This window comes from Mus caroli, chromosome 15, assembly GCF_900094665.2.
Source record: "Mus caroli chromosome 15, CAROLI_EIJ_v1.1, whole genome shotgun sequence".
In the NCBI taxonomy this organism is placed as follows: Eukaryota; Metazoa; Chordata; class Mammalia; order Rodentia; family Muridae; genus Mus; species Mus caroli.
In genome coordinates this window covers 93,571,369-93,590,139 of record NC_034584.1, presented here as the reverse complement: position 1 = coordinate 93,590,139, position 18,771 = coordinate 93,571,369, and the positions used below count along the sequence as shown (strand labels likewise).

The following is an 18,771-nucleotide window of genomic DNA, read 5'->3' as shown; positions in this document are numbered from 1 at the left end:
AAAAAAAAAAAAAAAAAAAAAAAAAAAAAAAAAAAAAAGAGTCACAAGGGAGTGGAAGTCACAGAGTCACAAGGAAAAATGCCTGGTAATTGTGCGGTTATTTCTCAAGACAGTTTCTATGAGCCTCTAACAATAGCACATTTGCATAGTGGTTTCCAGCAATGGTCAGTGAACAAACTCTCCCTGAACCCAGGAAGCAGGGTAGGTGAAGGAATGTTGCTATCTGTTTTATGATTAGCATGCCTTGGAGCATTGAGTCACAAAGGTCACATTTTCAAGCCTGGGCCTAACTAAAGGCCTAGTTTTTTTGTTTTTATGTTACACTTTAAAAACAAATAAAAGCTAATAAAATTCGTTGTAATTCTGACATCACCTCGGATACTTTTGTCTTCTTGCAGTGCTGATTATCAAACCCAAAGCCCCCACTCAAGTGCAGTGCTTTAATCCCAGCACTCAGGAGGTAGAGGCAGGTGGATGTCTGTGAGTCTGAAGCCCGCCTGGTCTACAGAGTGAGTTCCAGAGCTGCCAGGGATACATAGAGAAACATTGTATCAAAAAACAAGGCAAACAAACCACCAAAGCCTCATACATGCTAGGCAAGCTCTCTGTTGCTGAGACTGCAGACAGCTATCACAAGGGATTCACAGAGTCACTAGTGGGAACCTACAGCATGACAGTAAAAGGCTGGAGAGGTGGCTCAGTGAGTAAGAGCACTGACTGCTCTTCCAGAGGTTCAATGCCCAGGAACCACATGCTGGCTCACAACCATCTATCATGAGATCTGATGCCCTCTTCTGGTGTGTCTAAAGATAGCTACAATGTATTTATACATATAATAAATAAATAAATAAATAAATAAATAAATAAATAAATCTTTTTTTAAAAAAAGAATATAGCTAAAAATGTGCAAGAAGACAGAATATGAGGAACTTCCCAAGGAGATTTTCCTCTAGATGGGCAGGGGCAAGCACCTGTGTGACAAGGGGCTCAGTGACCACATCTGAAATGTGCCCCCCCCCCAACTTCCTTGTTTTCTATAAACCAGACTTGCTAGACACAGACTTTCATTCTGGTCTTTCTGTCTTCGTTTCCTATTCCATGCATGCTAGGCTGCATAGCCAGCGTCCATCTTAGGCAGCAGGAACAAGATTGGCAGGAGAGAATGAGTCCACCCTTGAGACCAGAGTTGGGAAAATAAGCTTATTGAGTGTACTCCAAGAGCATAGAGGGCAAGGACATATCAGAGTACTGGCTGCAGTTTGAAATGCTTTCTAAATCACAATACTCACTGAACACAATTTTGGAATTTCAGGTAAGTGTAGTGTGCTGCCTGGTTTTGTGTGTCAACTTGATACAAGCTGGAATTATCAAAGAGAAAAGAGCCTCCCTTAAGGAAATGCCTCCATGAGATCCAGCTGTGGGGCATTTTATTCATTAGTGATCAAGGGTGAGAGGGCCTGTTGTGGGGGGTCCATCCCCGTCCTGGTAGTCCTGGGTTCTATAAGCAAGCAAGCTGAGCAAGCCAGGGGAAGCAAGCTAGTAAGGAACATCCCTCCATGGCCTCTGCATCAGCTCCTGCTTCGTGACCTGCTGGAGTTCCAGTCCTGAATTCGTTTGGTGATAAACCCTTTCCTCCCCAACTTGCTTCTTGGTCTTGATAAGCCCTGACTAAGGCATGTAGTGTAAGGATGATACAATATTGCATTGTCTTTCCTATGTCTAAAGTCTACAGAAAATAACAAATGTTACCAGTGACAATCTTAGGCTCAATAAAAGTTGATTAAAAAAAAAAAATAGAATACCCAAGGTCAGAGGCATTGCTCAGTGGTAAAGACATGGCCAAGTCTGATGTCTTGACTTCACTCTCCATGGTCTAGGTGGTAGATGGTGAGAACCAACTCCCTTTTCTAGCCCAGACCTGGAACCTCTACCTCCCAAGTGCTATGAAACAGGGGTGCATCACCATATCTGATTCGGTTGGGGGTTGTCTGGCTTGTGAGGGGGTTGATCCAGAAACTCTACAATCTGAACCACATACTGGACAGTATTATGAAATTTGTAAGGTTCATGCTCAAGTAAAGGGCTACCTAGGGCTTCACCCATATGCTCACAGACATTTTCACTATGTGTTTAAACAGAAGACTTTCACTTGAAGCTGCCTCTGGCAACGATGGATGTCCATACTTGGACTGTATACTTTGAGAATTGTCACCTCAAACAACAACAACAACAACATCAACATCCTAGTGCTTGGGAGCCAGAAGCAGGCAGATCTTTGTGAGTTTGAGGTCAGCTTGGTCTAGACAGTGAGTTCCAGGGCAGCCAGAGCTTCACCGTGAGAACTTATCTCAATGCACACCCCGTCCCGCCCGCCACGGCCACCACAACAAAAATCACCTCAGAAGATAAAAACAGCCAGGTATAGTGGTGCACATCTTTCATCCCAGAACCTGGGAGACAGAAGCAGGTGAATATCTGAGTTTGAGACCAGCCTGATCTACAGAGTGCGTCCCAGGACTTAAAAGGCTACACTATACAGAGAAAAAAATAAATAAATAAAAAAAGAAGAGGAAGACAAAGTATTGTCTAACACAGTTTACTTAAGGACCAGTGACCACTACTTTCCTGCAAAAAAAACTGGAAAGAAATTGTTGTGCTGTAGACAAGAAATCTCGGCATACACAGAGAGACTAGATGCTTTTACTCATGATGATCCGAGCAGCGCCGAGTCCCAGTGCTAAAGCGGCAGACAAACACGAACAGAGAGAACTTGGAAGAGGCCTCCCCACTGTGGACAAGAGAGGCACGGGAACAGACTGGACACAGATTCTTCACTGTGTGTTCTTCAGATGGCCTCAGCCATGGTCACTGAACCTCTAGTCGCTTCTATCTTGGGACAGAATTTTATTTTGCTCTCTTCTAGGAGTGTTGTGATGAAGGCAGCAACGAAGTATCCTAGAAATAGCTGGCAGGAGAAGGTCCTATGAGGACAGCATTAACTGGTGGCACAGTGGACAGCACGTGATACACACGTGCGAGCTGTATCAGCCATCATGATGACACGGGGGTCACTTCGTTTCCTTTTCTTTTTCTTCATCCATCAAAGCAAATTCCACAGTCAAGATGTTTACACTTGAGGTGACCATTTTGGTTTCCCTGCACCCAGGGAAGGATGTTACAGTTCCTCCACTCAGGAATGCTCCCCTGAATTTACTGTGGGACAGCAGGCTCTTGTAGAAGTCATTAGAGGATGTAACAATGGCTCCCTGGATCTGATAGGCATGCGGGTCAATGGTGATAATGTGGTCTGATCCCATGACCAGTCCTAATGGTGCAGAAATCACAGCACGACCGTTTCTTTCTTTTTTTTTTTTTTTAACCCTGCAGGGCAAACAGGGAACTGGGTCACTGCAGTGACCCTGCATGGGGCCATCTTGCACACGTGGATCTTGATGAGCAGTGCCTTCAAGCTATGTTCAATTTCCTCGAGCCCTAGGTGATACATCATCTCCCCTCTCTGGCTTTCTTTCATGATGACAGTGGTTTCCTGGTGAACTTCTCAATGACCACCTTGCTCAGTTCCAGGCCAGGAGATCAGCCACTTACCGGGACAGGTCCTAGTATTAGCCACCCCCCCCCCCAAGGAAGGCAATGTCAGGCACTATAGATAACTGTAATGTTTTTCTTGGCTAGCAAATGCTTATTAGACTACACTTGTGTTGTATGACCAGGGTCTCCTGTTTCCTAGGCTGGCCTCAAACTCCCTGTTGTAGTGGATACTTCTGGTTTCTTTGGAAACTCGGTTATGTCATATGATGTTTTTCTGGGGCAGACAGGTGAAAGGATGCTTTGCTGAAGCAGACACGTGAGAGGACTTGGGATGTTAGAAAGAATGTACCTATGACCCTGCAGACAGTGGAAGGTGGCTCTGGCATTGCTTAGCCTTGCTCTGCCCCATAGTCTCCACTGATGACATGCAAGTATTGATTCGCCTTGCATTGATTTGCTGATCTTTGCTTGCCATGACTTCATAGAGAGTAACTCGATGCAGTACTTCTTGTAATGTCTTGGCCACTTTCTTGCCACTTCTGCAGGCTCGGGGTAGCTCGGCAGAGCCTTGTGGTTTTCTTCTGGATCAAACAGCCCTTGCTGATTCGTGAGTGGTGGCTGCCGAGTGGACTGGACTGCAGCTGCTGATTCATGTTGGTGTTTTGTTAGAAGACTGGACTGCTGACAACCAAGATGGGAATCGCCCCAGAGAACTACTTCTAAGCAGGTCCACAACCCCCACTTTCTATTAACCTTTCTTTTCCACTATCTCTGGTGGGTAGTGGACTAGAAGGAAGGCTGAAGCATTTAGGAACCCTTATTAAAGTAGGTGTGGAAGAATGGAAGCCTATGTATGAAAACAACAGTTCTCAACCTTCCTAAATGCTGTGACCCTTTAGTACAGCTCTTCACCATGCTGTGGTGACCCCACCCATAAAATTATTTTTGTTGCTACTTCATAACAGTTCTGCTACTGTTTAGAATCGTAATGTAGTGTTAGGCAACCCCTATAGTAGGGTCATTGCCCCCCACCCCCCACCCCCTCACTGGTTCATGACTCACAGGTTGAGAACCACTGTAGTAGAAGATGGCCTCACTCCTCTGATCCTTCTCTTCCCTCTCCCAAGTGCTCAAATTACAGGCTCATCCTCTGTGTTCAAGTTACAGCTCCCACTAACTCGTACAGCCTTTCTGTCTGTTTGAAACAGGGTATCCCTACCTAGTTGTTGGCCTGGACTTCATCTGTAGACCAGGTTGGCATCAAAGTCATAGAGACCCATCTACCTCTTGTCTTCTCAATTCTAGGATTCCCACTAAGGCGAAAATCACCACAACCAGCTTCTTTGGGCACAAGTTCTCACTGGTTATCCCAGATGACCTCGAACTTGTAATCTTCCCTTCCTGCCTCTGCCTCCTAAGAACTATCTGGCTTGCTTGCCTGCCTGCCTGCCTGCCTTCCTTCCCTTCCTTCCTTCCTTTTGAGACAAGCTTTCTCTATGTAGCTTGGGCTGTCCTGGAACTCACTCTGTAGAGCAGGCTGGCCCTAAAACTTAGAAATCCACCTGCCTTTACTTCCTGAGAACTGAGATCAAAGACATTTGCAACAACCCCCCCAACCCCTCCCCCATCCCTGGCTCAAGCGCTGGAATTTGAGACCTGTGTCTTCGTTTCTGGCTTAGGAAAACTTTCTCTAAAGATTGTAGCTGTAAGCCCACCAGAGAGATACATGGACACTCGTAAAACTGATGAGAGAGTCTTTATTGCCAGACAGCCATTGCTTGGGGAACTTTCCTACACTGAGCAGCCCCAATTCTTACAGTTCTTTGTCTTTTATTGCGCAAAACCCAGATCCTGGTTGACATACTTTGGTTAGCATCAATAGTTAGTGAGAAGCAAAACTACAGAAGTCCCAAAGCAAGGTTAGTACATTTAGAGACTTCCCTGAATCCTGGAACTATGAACCAGGGTTTTTAGGTCTCTGCTCCCATTTTGGTGCTGTTAGGCCTTATGTTCTGGTTTTAAGGTCAAAATGGCATCACTAATATGGTGTAAGTTGTGTGCCAGCCTGGGGGGGGGTGCTGTTACACAGCCACTCCAGTATTAGTAGTTATTATACAAGCATCATTAATTAAAACATATAATTAAGTTCACTTTCCAAATACTTATACTAAATTTCAATTATTTGGTTTGGTTTGGTTGTTTCATTGAGGCAGAGTCTCTTGCAGCCCCGGGTTGCGTTAAACTCATGAGGTAGCCAAAAGTGCCCTATAATTCTCCTCCTCCCGTCTCCTGGGTGTTGGGATTACTGGCTTGTGCTACTATGCCTGGCTTGGATATTCACTATTGAAGCCATATGCTTTTCAGTTTTCAAAGACTGTTCGTTTTCATCCTCTTCCTCCTCTCCATTTTGCTTAAGTGACTGCAAACCAGTTTATGACCATGTTGTTCCAACCAAGTATAGTGGCCTGAGCAGTATACAGTATACAGTATATAGTATAGCAGTATATAGCGGGAGCTGCAGATAGCCCTCAGAGGCTGGTCAGGAACTCCAGTCTTCACTCAGGAACTTGTAGGTAAGCACAGAGCGCAGCTACATTCCTTTGAACTTGTCTGACACCTCTGGCTGAGCAGCAGTGACCTTAGGAGCTGCTGTGGTCTATTTGCCCTGAAACTCCAATATATATATTTTCATTCTTTGGGATTTTTTAAAAAAAATTTTTTTTATGCATGTGAGTACACTGTCACTATCTTCAGACACACCAGAAGAGGAGATCAGTCCCATTACAGATGGCTGGGATCAGATGAACATGTGTGACTCACGTATTAACCTTTCGTCACTAAAAGTACTAACCTTGGGACTAATTCCACTATTGGGAATTGAATTCAGGACCTCTAGAAAAGCAGTCAGTGCCCTTAACAACTGAGCCATCTCTCCAGTCCCTGAAACTCCTTGGCCATAGCCTTTCCATCAGTGGGCTCCTCTTCCTTCTCAGTCTCTTCAGGATCTCCATGGAAATGGAGAGCAGGCATGTCTTCCCATGGGTGCTCACAGGAGATGGGGTCACATGTCTGCTATGTGCAGAACTTCTTGGGTTACAGTTTACCATCAGATCCACTGACCTGGGGCTGTTGTGGGGGACAGCAGTGTGTCCACACAGCATGGAGGAGAGAAGGTAGGCAGGCTGACAACTCTGTGAAGAGCCCTAGACCAGCTAGCACCAGAAGCTGTAGCTCCTGGAAGGCTGCTTGGATTAGGTTAGTAAAGGTCCCAGGAGTGGAACAGTCAGCAACTGACGTGGGTCCAGCAGTAGCTGGCACTCCTGGGGGAGGCAGTGCTGTCAGCAGCAGGGTTTTCAATGGCAGCAGTGGCACTAGCCACCACCAGCAGCTCCTCCCAGGTTACTTTCAGATTTATGACACAGACCTTACAGGTGTCCCTTCCCATCTGGATGTCAAGGTTGGTGCCACCTGAGTGGGCTCCGGGCACAAGGAATCTGAGGGGTCTTCCTCCATCTGCCGAGCACCAAGGGCTCCAGACAGTGTATGGAAGTTTCCCTTTAAGTTATGACAGGAATCAAGAACAAGTCTGTATTACCTTCGTGGGGCAGCCAGAAAAGGCTAAGGCCGCACTGTGGAAACAGACATGTTTGATCCTGTGGCCCTTGTGAACGTGGGCAGCCACCTCTATTGCCCCTTTTGCTAGCCGATAAAGGCCTATGATAATGTCAGCATTTCTGTCTAGTTTACACTGACCGAAAAGTTGTGAGTTGACTCTTGTAATATAATATTGAACTCTCATAATCTTTCCAAATATCACATTCTAGGGATGTGGTTCAGTGGTAGAGTGTCTGCCTAGCTTATAGGAGATCCTGATCTCTTGAGTACCAGAGAAATAACAGTAAACCGCACCCACGTTCATCCATGCTTCTTTGGTTTTTGTTTTGTTTTGTTGTGGGCACAGACATAGGCATGTCCACGTGAGCAGGCGTGCCACAGCAAGTGTATGGAAATCAGAAGATAACTTTCAGGACTTGATCCTCCACCACGTGGTTCCAGGGTTCAACCCCAAGGCATCAGACTTGGCAGCTAACGCCTTTTCCACTGAGTCAACTTGCTAGCTACAAACTTGGAATTTGTTTGTTTGTTTGAGACACAGTCTCACCATGAAGCCTCAGCTGGCTTGGCACTCACTATGTAGACCAGGTTGGCCTCCAGTTCAGAGAGCCAGCTGCATCTGTCTCCAGGACGCAGGGGCTGAAGACATGTGTCATCACACCTGTCGAAAACAATACAAAACACAGCAGTCCGAGGCCGGGCTAACTTTAATTCCAGCACCTGGGAAACAAAGGCAGCTGGAACTCTGAGTTCAAGACCAGCCTGGTCTATAGCCAGGGCTACACAGAGAAGAAACCTGTCTTGGAAAACCCAAGCCAACAACAACATGTTTTAATAATACTTTTTCCAATGATGTTTAGTCTATGAATAAGTGATTATTATATGAGTAGGCTAGGAAGATGAGTGCTTCTCCTCCAAGAGAATAGAGTTCAGATCTGGGCACTGGCGGGCATCTTCATTTAGCTTACACAGTAAGATAGAAAGAACATTAGGCCGGGCGTGGTGGCGCACGCCTTTAATCTCAGCACTTGGGAGGCAGAGGCAGGCGGATTTCTGAGTTCGAGGCCAGCCTGGTCTACAGAGTGAGTTCCAGGACAGCCAGGGCTACACAGAGAAACCCTGTCTCGAAAAACTAAAAAAAAAAAAAAAAAAAAAAAAAAAAAAAAAAAAAAAAAAAAAAAAGAGAGAACATTAGAACTTACGCATTTGTCAGTGACAACAGCACTGTGCAGAAGCATACGGGAGCTTACCCACAGCAGCCCAGTTTCTTGTGCTTCTTACCGCAATGGCTGCTCTAGCTGCCCTTCCACTCCGATCTGCTTCATTAACATTGTCTCCCCTAGATGCTGCTTGCTTCCACAAATTAAGCCTGAAGCTGAGGGTGTAGCTCAGCTGGTAGAGTGCTTGCAAATACACACAAAACCCTGAGTTTGATCCCCAGGACTGCACAAACCACAACAACGGGCTGGAGCCATACCTATATTCCCAGCCCCTGTGGAAACAGGGAGCTCAGAAGGCCAAAGTCATCGCCGGCTACAGGGGAAGTCACGAGACCTTGTCCGCAAATAAATAAAGCTTTATTGGATCACAGCCATGTCCATTCTCTCTGTGTGGTCTGCGGTCACTTTTGTAGCGAGAGATGAATAACTGTTACAGAAACAAGGTGTTAGACAATTCTACAATATTTCCTAGTTGACTATTTTGTTTGTTTGGGACACTGCCTCCCTGTGTAGCCCAGGCTGGTCTGGAACTATGTAGCCCAGGCTGGCTCGGAACTCAGGCCTGCTTCTGCCTCCTGAGTGCTGAGATTACAGGAATTCATCACTACAACCTGTTAGTAGTTGGATTTTTTACAAAAAAATATATTTTGCTGGCTATTGGTCTAGGAAATGTTTTAAAAACAATAAAGTCCTGTACGTGGTGTGTGTGTGTGTATGTGTATACCAGTACAGAAATGCCTTGGCACACACGCAGAGGTCACAACATGACTTGTAGCAGTTATTCCTGTGTGTCCACAGAGGCTCCCAAGGATGGCACCCAAGCTTGCACTGCAAGCACTTTTACCAGCTCAGTATCTTGCTGGCCCAAAATTTGATTCTTAAGAATGGTTTTACTAAAAAACTGACTCATAAAATCCTGATGGTTGGGGGCTGGAGAGATGGCTCAGCAGTTAAGAGCACTGACTGCTCTTCCAGAGGTCCTGAGTTCAATTCCCAGCAACCACATGGTGGCTCACAACCATCTGTAATGGGATCCGATGCCCTCTTCTCCTGTGTCTTAAGACAGCTATAATTGTACTCATATACATAAAATAAATAAGTAAATCTTTAAAAGGAAATCCTGATAGCTTATCATTAGCACTTGCAAGCACAAGCCCCCTGTGGTGTTCTACCACCACCTATACTTTCAAAAAGATCCTTTGGGAGTTGAGTTAGTGGTCTTGTAGCTAAGCGGCTGAAACAAGATTTAGAGCCAAAACCCCAACACAGGCTACACATTGTTGTTGTTGTTGCTGTTGCTGTTGTTGTGGAGAATGGACTCCTTATTGGCTTGGTCCTGTGTTTTCTATTGAGGGGATTCCGTATACAACAGAGTGAGTTTGTTGAAGTACGGTCCCATATTGGTAACACATCCTTTTTAACATTCTCATGTGGCTGGTTCTGTGTGTCAACTTGACACAGGCTGGAGTTATCACAGAGAAAGGAGCCTCCCTTGAGGAAATGCCTCCATGAGATCCAGCTGTAAGGCATTTTCTCAATTAGTGATCAAGGGTAGGAGGGCCCATTGTGGGTGGTAACCAATTCTCAGGCCTTGGCTTATTCATGTTTAATGGTGTTAACACAAAATAAGCAGGCCATTAGCCTACGGTTATTTTTGTACCAGAAAGTCCTTCTAACTGATTAATTCTGAATCGAGACAGCCATTCACAGATAGCCAACCAGTCAATTGGTTATATAACTAGGGAGCTGCCATGTGACCGTATCAAATAAAGCAAAGCCACTATCATTACTTCCTTGTTCGGCTTATGAAGCTCATTTCCCAAGCTGTTAGAGAAGTTTGCTGATTTCCCGTTTACAAAAAAAAAAAAAACCCACAAACCCTTTAATCTTTGAATAAAGTTAATTTGTCTGAAGTTTTTCTTCTTTAGTACATTTATCCAGAAATCAGTCTAGGTTAGATTTTTGAATGATATTCTGTCCTTGGTGAATGGCTCAATTCCTTAAAACTTGTTCATCAACAGCTTTTTGTAGGTTTCTTGTTTTGTTCTTTTTGGGTTATTCTCACTCTGTGACACTGGACACCCAGGGACTCAAGGCAACCATCCTACCTCAGTTGCCAGGATAAAGGCCACATGTCCTGTGCCCTTTGTCAGTGACTGCTTTAGGAGTTGAACAAATCTTTCTACCACTGGCCCTTATGATACTTATCAACACTCACATGAAAAGCCTCAGAATTCCTTTCATTTGGTATGTCACTAGACCTCAGGAAAGGTTACTATCAAAAGGCTTTGTGCGGAGAGAAATGGTGGTGGAGCAAGAGGGTGCAGCCCTCATCCATCTGAGGGCTGGATGGCCACATGCTATGTCTCCTCAGGATCTATTCAGACCCTCACATTCCTAGTGCAGAAACAGACACAGGTCCTGCAGACACTGTTGAGAAGTGCAAGCCCACTCTAGGGTGTGTGCTACTACCCTTCTCTTAGAGCCTCTTTTAAAAAAAGACTTATATTTAATCTTATTAGTATGTATATATGTGTGAGTGTGTAATGTGTGTGCAGTTCCTCACGGAGGCCAGAAAATGGTGTCAGGTTCCCCAGGGGCTGGAGTTACGGGCAGTTTTTTGTGAGCCAACAGCTCAAAGATCACTTCAGCTACACTGTGAGTTCCAGGCTAATCTCAGCTATATCTGATGACCCTCCTCTGTCTCAAAAGAAAATGAAGGAAAACTACCCGTTGTTGCAAAACAAAACAAAACAAAAAAAAAAACAACAAAAAAAAAACCCAACCAACCAAAACCTTGGAGAACTTGGACACCACCGACTCTTATCTAATCCTATCCTTTCCTGAGGAAACTCAGGTCCACTGAGGTGAAGTGATCCAATGTAGTCTGAGCCAGGCCTCTTTGGCAGCTCTTTGCAGTACAGGGCATGGCCTCTCGTAAAATACCCTTCCACAGAACTTACCCCGACAGCACCAGGAACTTCCCTGAAGTTGCACTTAGACCAGATTTCTGGGTGAGTCTCAGATCAAACTGCTGCAATCTCTAGTCAGAGAGGAGATAGGGTGAGCCAGAAAGGGGACACGACCAAGTTGGAGGCTGACACAGGAGCCACGCCTCCTGCAGCACCACCGCTACTAGGGCGACGCTCAGGTCACGAGTTGAACACGCCGCCCGGAGCGAGCACGTTCGCTCCAAGGCCGTGCGGGAGGCGGGGGACGTGCGCGCCTCCGCGGCAGGGGGCGGGGCTCTGAGCGGGGCCGGGGCGGGGCCGCGGAGCTGAAGGTGCTGCAGCCCAGTTGCGACAGGTGCGCTGGGCAGACAGAGCGCAGGACCGTGGCCGTGCAGCGCCGAGCCCCGACGGCTTTCTAGTCAGGTAAGCGCTTCCTCTCGCCTCACCCTCCGCAGCCTGCATGCGCGCGGAGATCCTGGCTGCGCCCCGCACTCTCCCCGCGTATTTTGAGGCGGTGGGTAGCAGGAGCAGGAGGCTCGCCCCTTGGGGTCCACGTTGGAGGAGCCTCCCATGCTCCGCCCTCCCTTCTGGGAAGTCCAAGGGACTGAGACTTCGCTGCCTGGGCCCCTGGTCTCGCACGGGATGGAGGGAAAGTGGCATTTCATCAAAAGTTAAAACACCCTCTTAGGGAGGTAATCCTGCCACTCTTTCCTTCTTCCACGCGGCCGTTCCTTTTCCAATTTTTCTCCCGTCCATTCCTCCAGATGAACTCTGGTTAAGACTTTACATCCTTCCGAACAGTTCCTACTTGCTGTGTCCTTCCCAAATCGCTATGGTGTACTTGAGCTGGGATCCACTGCTCACTCACATCCGTAGGTGTTAATATTAGGTAACTGTACACCCCTGGCCACACACACTAGAGCTTGAAGTCGTGGGTGCTAGGAGCGAACCATCTGGCACCCGTCCTAGCCTCCTTATTGGTGCTCACAACAATGAGTTTAGCTGATCCTGGTGAGAGATACCGATCTGCTATTGTCTTGCAACTAATTCCAGCTTTCAAAAATCTGCCTAATCCAAATGGTTCTGTTGACTTTACAAGTTAGGCGAAGACTGTGAGGTTATGTTTTTAAGACGGTGACCTTTGGAGGGCAGATCATCCTTGGCACGAAGTGGGTGAGTGGGCTACTTTGTATCTACATAGTTACTGGAAATAAATGAAAATACCTATTCCAGTTAGTCTATGGACGAGACGACCAAGTGTGATCATGTTTAGACAGCCTTCAAAAAGCTGTAGAGTTAGCAGGAAAGAACAACTCCTCACCTCCTCCCTCTGCCCCCCCCCCCCAGTCCTTGTCTTTTCCTCCTTCTCCTCTTCTCCCTCCTTTTTCTTCTTCTCTTCCTCTTTCTGCTTCTTTAGAGAATCCCTGACTAGCCTTGAGCTGGCTATCTAGCTTTGGCTGCCCGAAATTTGGCTGCCTCTGCATCTTGAATGTTAGGATTAAAGGTGTGCTCTACTGTCCCTGTCCTTCAATATATATATATTTATTATATATTTATATAAATAAATATATAAATATATGACTATATTATATATTTATTATTTATTATATATATTAATATATATTAAAAATTACCATTTGTGTGATGTGTGTGCTTGAGTACCAGCCAGCGTGCTATGGTAGGCATGTGGAGGTCAGAGGGCAGCTTATAGGAGTTGGTTCTCTCTACCTTAGGATTTGAGGATCAAACCCTGGTCCTCAGACTTGTGCAACAAAGGTTTTCATCTTCTGAGCCATTTTGCCAGCCCAGAGAAGTTTGTTCTTTCTTTCTTTCTTTCTTTCTTTCTTTCTTTCTTTCTTTCACTTTTTTACATTTATAGTGTGTGTGTGTGTGTGTGTGTGTGTGTGTGTGTACGCGCATGCGCCATGGTATGTGCATTGTACGTAGGTCAGACGAGAACTGTGGGGTCTGTTCTTTTCTTCTAGGATTCTTCCTGGAATCCCTGCGGGTTCCAGGGTTTGAACTCACAATGTCAGGCTTCGTGGCAAGCACCTTTTCCCTGATGAGCCATCTTCCCAGCCTGAAAAAGCTTACCTCTTTTTAAAGGTCTGCATGCACATATATGTGCATGGATTCAATAATGTAACATGGTACTAAATTATGTTAGGAATTCTTGCGGGGACAAAACATTTTTTTTTTCCAGTGACTTTTATGCCCATTCTTTTGTGGATTCAAAGTTGCAAAAGCTCCCAGTGAGATGGTTAGGCAACACCACAGATACAACCTATAGTATTGGTGAAATCATTTGCTGTTAGTGTTTTGGTATTTCTTCTCTCTCTCTCTCCCCACTTGGCCTCAGAAAACCTCCCAAGTTACATGGAGGTATCAACCCCTGGAGCATGCGCATGCTAGGGAAGTACCCCATTGCGGTATACTTACACCACTCCAATTTCTTGCCTTGTCTTTGGTCAGTCAACTCTACAGTCTTTTGAGAATGGGATCAGAGCCTGTTTAATTCTCCAGCAGTTCAGTCGGTGGGTGGAGCGGTTCTCACTGCTAAGGTGTTAGACTCAGAAGCAGAGTTAACAGGCAGTCCCTGATCTGTAAGTAGAGTCACTGGGCCGAGACAGTACGCCGCCCGCCCGCCGTCAACGGGAGCAAAGCAGTGCCATTTTGTAAAAATGACCTCATTGTATAACTTTGTTTGACTTGGTACATTCAGGCTTTGTTCCCGACTCTAGTTAAAGGTGGGGCCAAGTTTCAACCTAATAATTGTAGGAAGAGAAGGCTCAGAAGTGAAAATAACTCTATTAACAGTGGAGACACTGTTGGCTGTGGAGGTGCCCTTCAAATGCCTTGTTTTGAATGTATTTGTTTTGACTCTGGGTGTAGCTCCGTGGTGGAGAGTGAGTTTAGCATATGTTCAAGAGGCTGTGTTTAATCCTCGCACGCGCACTCACAGAGAATAAAGCATGTTTTGTCTTAGGCCAATTAGGGGGAGCCTTCTGAGCCTGGGAGGATTCTTTGGGGAGTTTGATGATCTGGTGATCTGAGACAAGTGGTCGCCATTGAAAACTCTTCTTTTGACCATAGGCGTTTTGTTGAGGTTTTGGGTTTTGCAGGGATTATGTCCCATGGAGCTCAGGCTAGCTTCAGATTGCTATGTAGCGGAGGCTAGACTTGAAGTCCCACCCCTCTTGCGAGCATCCTCCAGAAGACCACACAATGTAGGTGTGCACCAACGTTCCCGACTGCTTAAGTGTTTAGCAAGGCCCTAATACACAACGGATCGACATGATTTGGTCACTCTTATAGGATTTGTCTTGCCTTTTTTGTTTTTAAAGATTTATTTATTTAGTATATGTAAGTACACTGTAGCTATCTTTTAGACACACCAGAAGAGGGCAGATCTCATTTCGGATGGTTGTGTGCTACCATGTGGTTGCTGGGATTTGAACTCAGGACCTTCAGAAAAGCAGTCAGTGCTCTTAGCCGCTGAGCCATCTCTCCAGCCCCCTGTCTTACCTTTTAAGATAAAGGCTTTGAGTTAATAGTGAGTGTGGTAGCTGCCTTACTGGTGTGAGTGGTTAGGCTTAATGAGCATATTTCTTAGATGTTGCTTGGCCTGTCTCCTTTGTGCCCTGGAAAGTGTTTTCTGGAGAAACACTTTTGTAGAAAGTTTTGTAAAGGCATCAGGTTTGTTTTGCATTTATTATGTATTTTGAATATCTACAAATTTTTATTAGAATGTTTTAAATATAATTTTAATTTTTCTGAGGGTTCCACCAATCAACTGTAATCAGGTATAGTTAACTTTAAAATCTATGCCAAAGGCTTGTCAGACACACACACACATAGAGAGAAATATCAGGTGTGGGAGATCACTAGACATCTTTGCTATAAATGACTATTTTACTGCATATTGGGGAGGAAATGTCCCCTTGTTTTAGTTTTAAATTAGATTTATTTTGTGTGTGTATGAATGTGTGTGTTGTATGTGTGTGTAAGTATGTATGTGTATGTGAGCTTCTCTGTGTATGTATGTGAGTGTGTGTGTATATGTATGTGAGTATATGTGAGTATGTGTGTGTGTGAGTGTGTGTATATGAGTGTATGTGTGTGTTTGTATGTGTGTATATGTGTATGTATGTCTGTATGCGTATGTGAGTGTGTATGTGAGGGTGTGTGTATGCATGTGTATATATGTGAGTGTGCGTGTGTATATGTGTGAGTATGTGTATGTGTGTGTGAGAGATCGTGTGTGTATGTGTGTGTGTATATATGTGCAAATGCACGCCATGGCATGCCTGTGGCTATCAGAGGACAACTTACGGGAATCATCAGCCCGTCCTCCACAGTGTGGGTCCTGAGAATTGAGTAGGTTGCCATGCTTGATGCCAGGAACCTTTACCTCCTGCGGCATCAAGCTGGGTTCCAGTTTCCAAGCTTTCTTCATTCCATGTTACCGCAGGATAGGTGACTTTCGTTTCAATGGAAGAGTGCTCATTCTACAGGTAGAAAATGCTTGGCTTTGTCCCTAACCTAATTTATGCAAGAAGAGACTAACCGCCGGGCGTGATGGTGCAGGCCTTTAATCCCAGCACTTGGGAGGCAGAGGCAGGCGGATTTCTGAGTTTGAGGCCAGCCTGGTCTACAAAGTGAGTTCCAGGACAGCCAGGGATATACAGAGAAACCCTGTCTTGAAAAACCAAAAAAAAAAAAAAGAGACTAACCTCTGGACAATTGCTGGGGTCTTTAACTGTGCTTTCTATAGGAAGGTAAAACACTCCACTGCAGACTGTGCACAGTAACCTCAAGGTGCAGCTAAGTCACTTAACACAGGCTCTTGAGGCTTCTAGTAACAAATTAGTGGCTTTATGTAGTTTCTGCTTTATTATCGAGGTTGAGGTTTTTTGGTAAATGGTACCTTTAAAGGGATCATCCCAATGTGTTTGTTCTGTGGCTGGATGTAAAAGGTCTGGGAGGCAAAAAACATTTTTAAGATTTATTTTTATCTTTGACTGTGTGTACATTTGGGGTGGGGCAGTTACGCATGGGAATATGGGTGCCCAAAGAGGCCAAAAGCATCAGATCTCCCCAGATCTAGATTTATAGGCTGTTTCAGGCTGCCTGATGTGGGTACTGGGAATGGAGCTTGGGGCCTCTGGAAGGAAGAGCTTAAGGGTTCTTTACCACTGAGCATCAATCCAGACTCAAAGTATTTGGTGACTGAATGAAAACTTTTTTTCATTCAAAGTAGGGGGTCTCACCCAACAAGAGTGCAACCACTAATGTGTGCCATGACTTCCCACCACTTTAAAACATTTTGAGGAGCTGTTCTGTTCTCCACACTGGGTAACTCCAGCCGCACAGCATCTGACTCACGTGCACACACAACTTTTTAAAAGGTATGAGTTGTTCATCTGGTGATTATATAAGTAAGATCATGCCACTTACCTGAGTGGTGGTGGCGCACGCCTTTAATCCCAGCACTCGAGAGGCAGAGGCAGGCAGATCTCAGTGAGTTCAAGGCCAGCCTGGTCTACAGAATGAGTTCTAGGCCAGGCCAGGGCTACATAGAGGAACCCTGTCTTGAAAAAACAAAAACAAAGACAAAAAAAAAAAAAAACCCAAAAAAACAAAAAACCCAAAACACTTATTTTGCAGCCTTTTTGTCTCTTGTAATATGGGACTGGTGACACACTTTCTCCCAAGTTGAAAATCCCACGACCTTGGAAGCACCTATGAGGGCTCAGCTCGGTGCTTCCTGATGGTTACCTCAGCTTCAGGCCTGTGCCTTCTAGGTTTAGAACACAGTCAATTCAGAAAGATTATTCCAGAACTTGAGTGAATAAAGAGAACTCATTTTAAAACGTGCAGAGTCGGGGCCGGAGAGATGGCTCAGCAGTTAAGAGCACCGACTGCTCTTCCAGAGGTCCTGAGTTCAAATCCCAACAACCACATGGTGGTTCACAACCGTCCGTAATGAGATCTGACTCCCTCTTCTGGAGTGTCTAAAGACAGCCACGGTGTATTTAGATACAATAATAAATAAATCTTAAAAATACACAGAGTCTTTCTAAATGACCTCTCCAGCTGTGTAGATCAACCTCTTGGATTATAGTAAGAATCTTGCCTTTGTATTCTTCACATGCTCCAGTGTAGAAAATAAAATCATGTGGACTGTAAGTTTAGCATAAGCAAAGATAGTTTTGTAGTAACAGTACATCGCTGGCTCAGGCTCACCCCATCGTTAGCATCTATACTGTCTAGGAGGGAAACAGAGCAGGAGTCGGTGACACCTCCTTCCATAACGTTCTATGAGAGGATGCTAGGGATGCCCTGCAAACTCTTGACCCATATATTCTTCAAAGTCTAATACCCTGTCACTGTCTTCCTTGCTACAACTTAGCAGTAATAACAATACTATTAATCATAATCATTTTTTTTTAATGTTGAGACTGGTTATCATACAGCCCAGGCTGGCCTTGAACTCCTGATTCTCCTGCTTCTACCTCCCAAGTGCTGAGACCGCAGTAGTGAGCCTGTACCATCGGCTTAGTGGGTGTTTACTGCCCCGGGTCAAGCAAGGATTGGTGGTGAAGATTTGTATTCCTAACTCTGCTCGACACTGAGGCAGGTGGATGGCAAGTTCATGGCCATCCTGAGCTACAAAATGCATCCAAGGCTAGCCTGGACAACTTACTGAGCCTCAGAATAATAAGTAAGAAGGGGCTGGAGAGTCAGTTCAGGTGGTGAATGTGCGTTCCATTCAGGCCTTGTCTCAGCTAAGATGGCTATTGCTGCAGTGAGACACCATGACCAAAGTCATGTCGGGGAGGAAAGGGTTTATTCAGCTTACACTTCCACAGCACTGTCCATCGATGAAGGAAGTCAAGACAGGGACTCAACAGGACTTTCTCACCCCCAGCGGTGTGAGTGCCTGGCGTTTGCGAGGTCAGTAACGTTGATTGAATATTACTTTCTAAGTTTTGCTAATTTAATAAGTGCTTGAATGCAATTGACTCAATCTGTTTGTATTTATTCGCTTTATTCTGAAACCTAGTCGTCAAAAACCGTAGGCTCTGCTGGCCGTGAGCAAAGCAGCCTCCGCGGCTGGGATTACAGATTGTATCACCCTGGCCTACTTGTCTTTCCTTAATTTTTAGTCACCAAGCATTTGTCACACACTCATCTCCATCTACTTTTTTTTTTTTTTCAGTGACTTGCCTTTTGGTCAATCCATGTCTCCTTTTTTTGTTTGGTCCTCACAGTTAAGGTTTTTTTTTGCTTCTTTCATTTATTTAGAGTGTTAAGATCGTGGGGGAAAAGCCGGGCGTGGTGGCTCACGCCTTTAATCCCAGCACTCGGGAGGCAGAGGCAGGTGGATTTCTGAGTTCGAGGCCAGCCTGGTCTACAAAGTGAGTTCCAGGACA

At 45.3% G+C, this 18,771-nt stretch overlaps 1 protein-coding gene and 1 long non-coding RNA gene across 2 annotated transcripts in view; one reads left to right on the top strand and one right to left on the bottom strand.

Moving 5' to 3' along the window:
* Window positions 1-8,722: 8,722 nt before the first annotated feature.
* On the bottom strand, window positions 8,723-11,520 carry LOC110311100. The gene is made up of 2 exons (XR_002379911.2): window positions 11,348-11,520; window positions 8,723-8,811 (listed from the first exon to the last, which is right to left on the bottom strand). It is a non-coding gene; the product is annotated as an uncharacterized LOC110311100 (long non-coding RNA).
* Window positions 11,521-11,634: 114 nt separating this feature from the next.
* Lima1 (LIM domain and actin binding 1) overlaps window positions 11,635-18,771 on the top strand; it is a 90,344-nt gene continuing 83,207 nt past the window's right edge. Inside the window, exon 1 of the mRNA XM_021183417.1 lies at window positions 11,635-11,758. The gene's annotated coding sequence lies outside the window, so the exon portion shown is untranslated. The remainder of the gene's footprint in view (window positions 11,759-18,771) is intronic.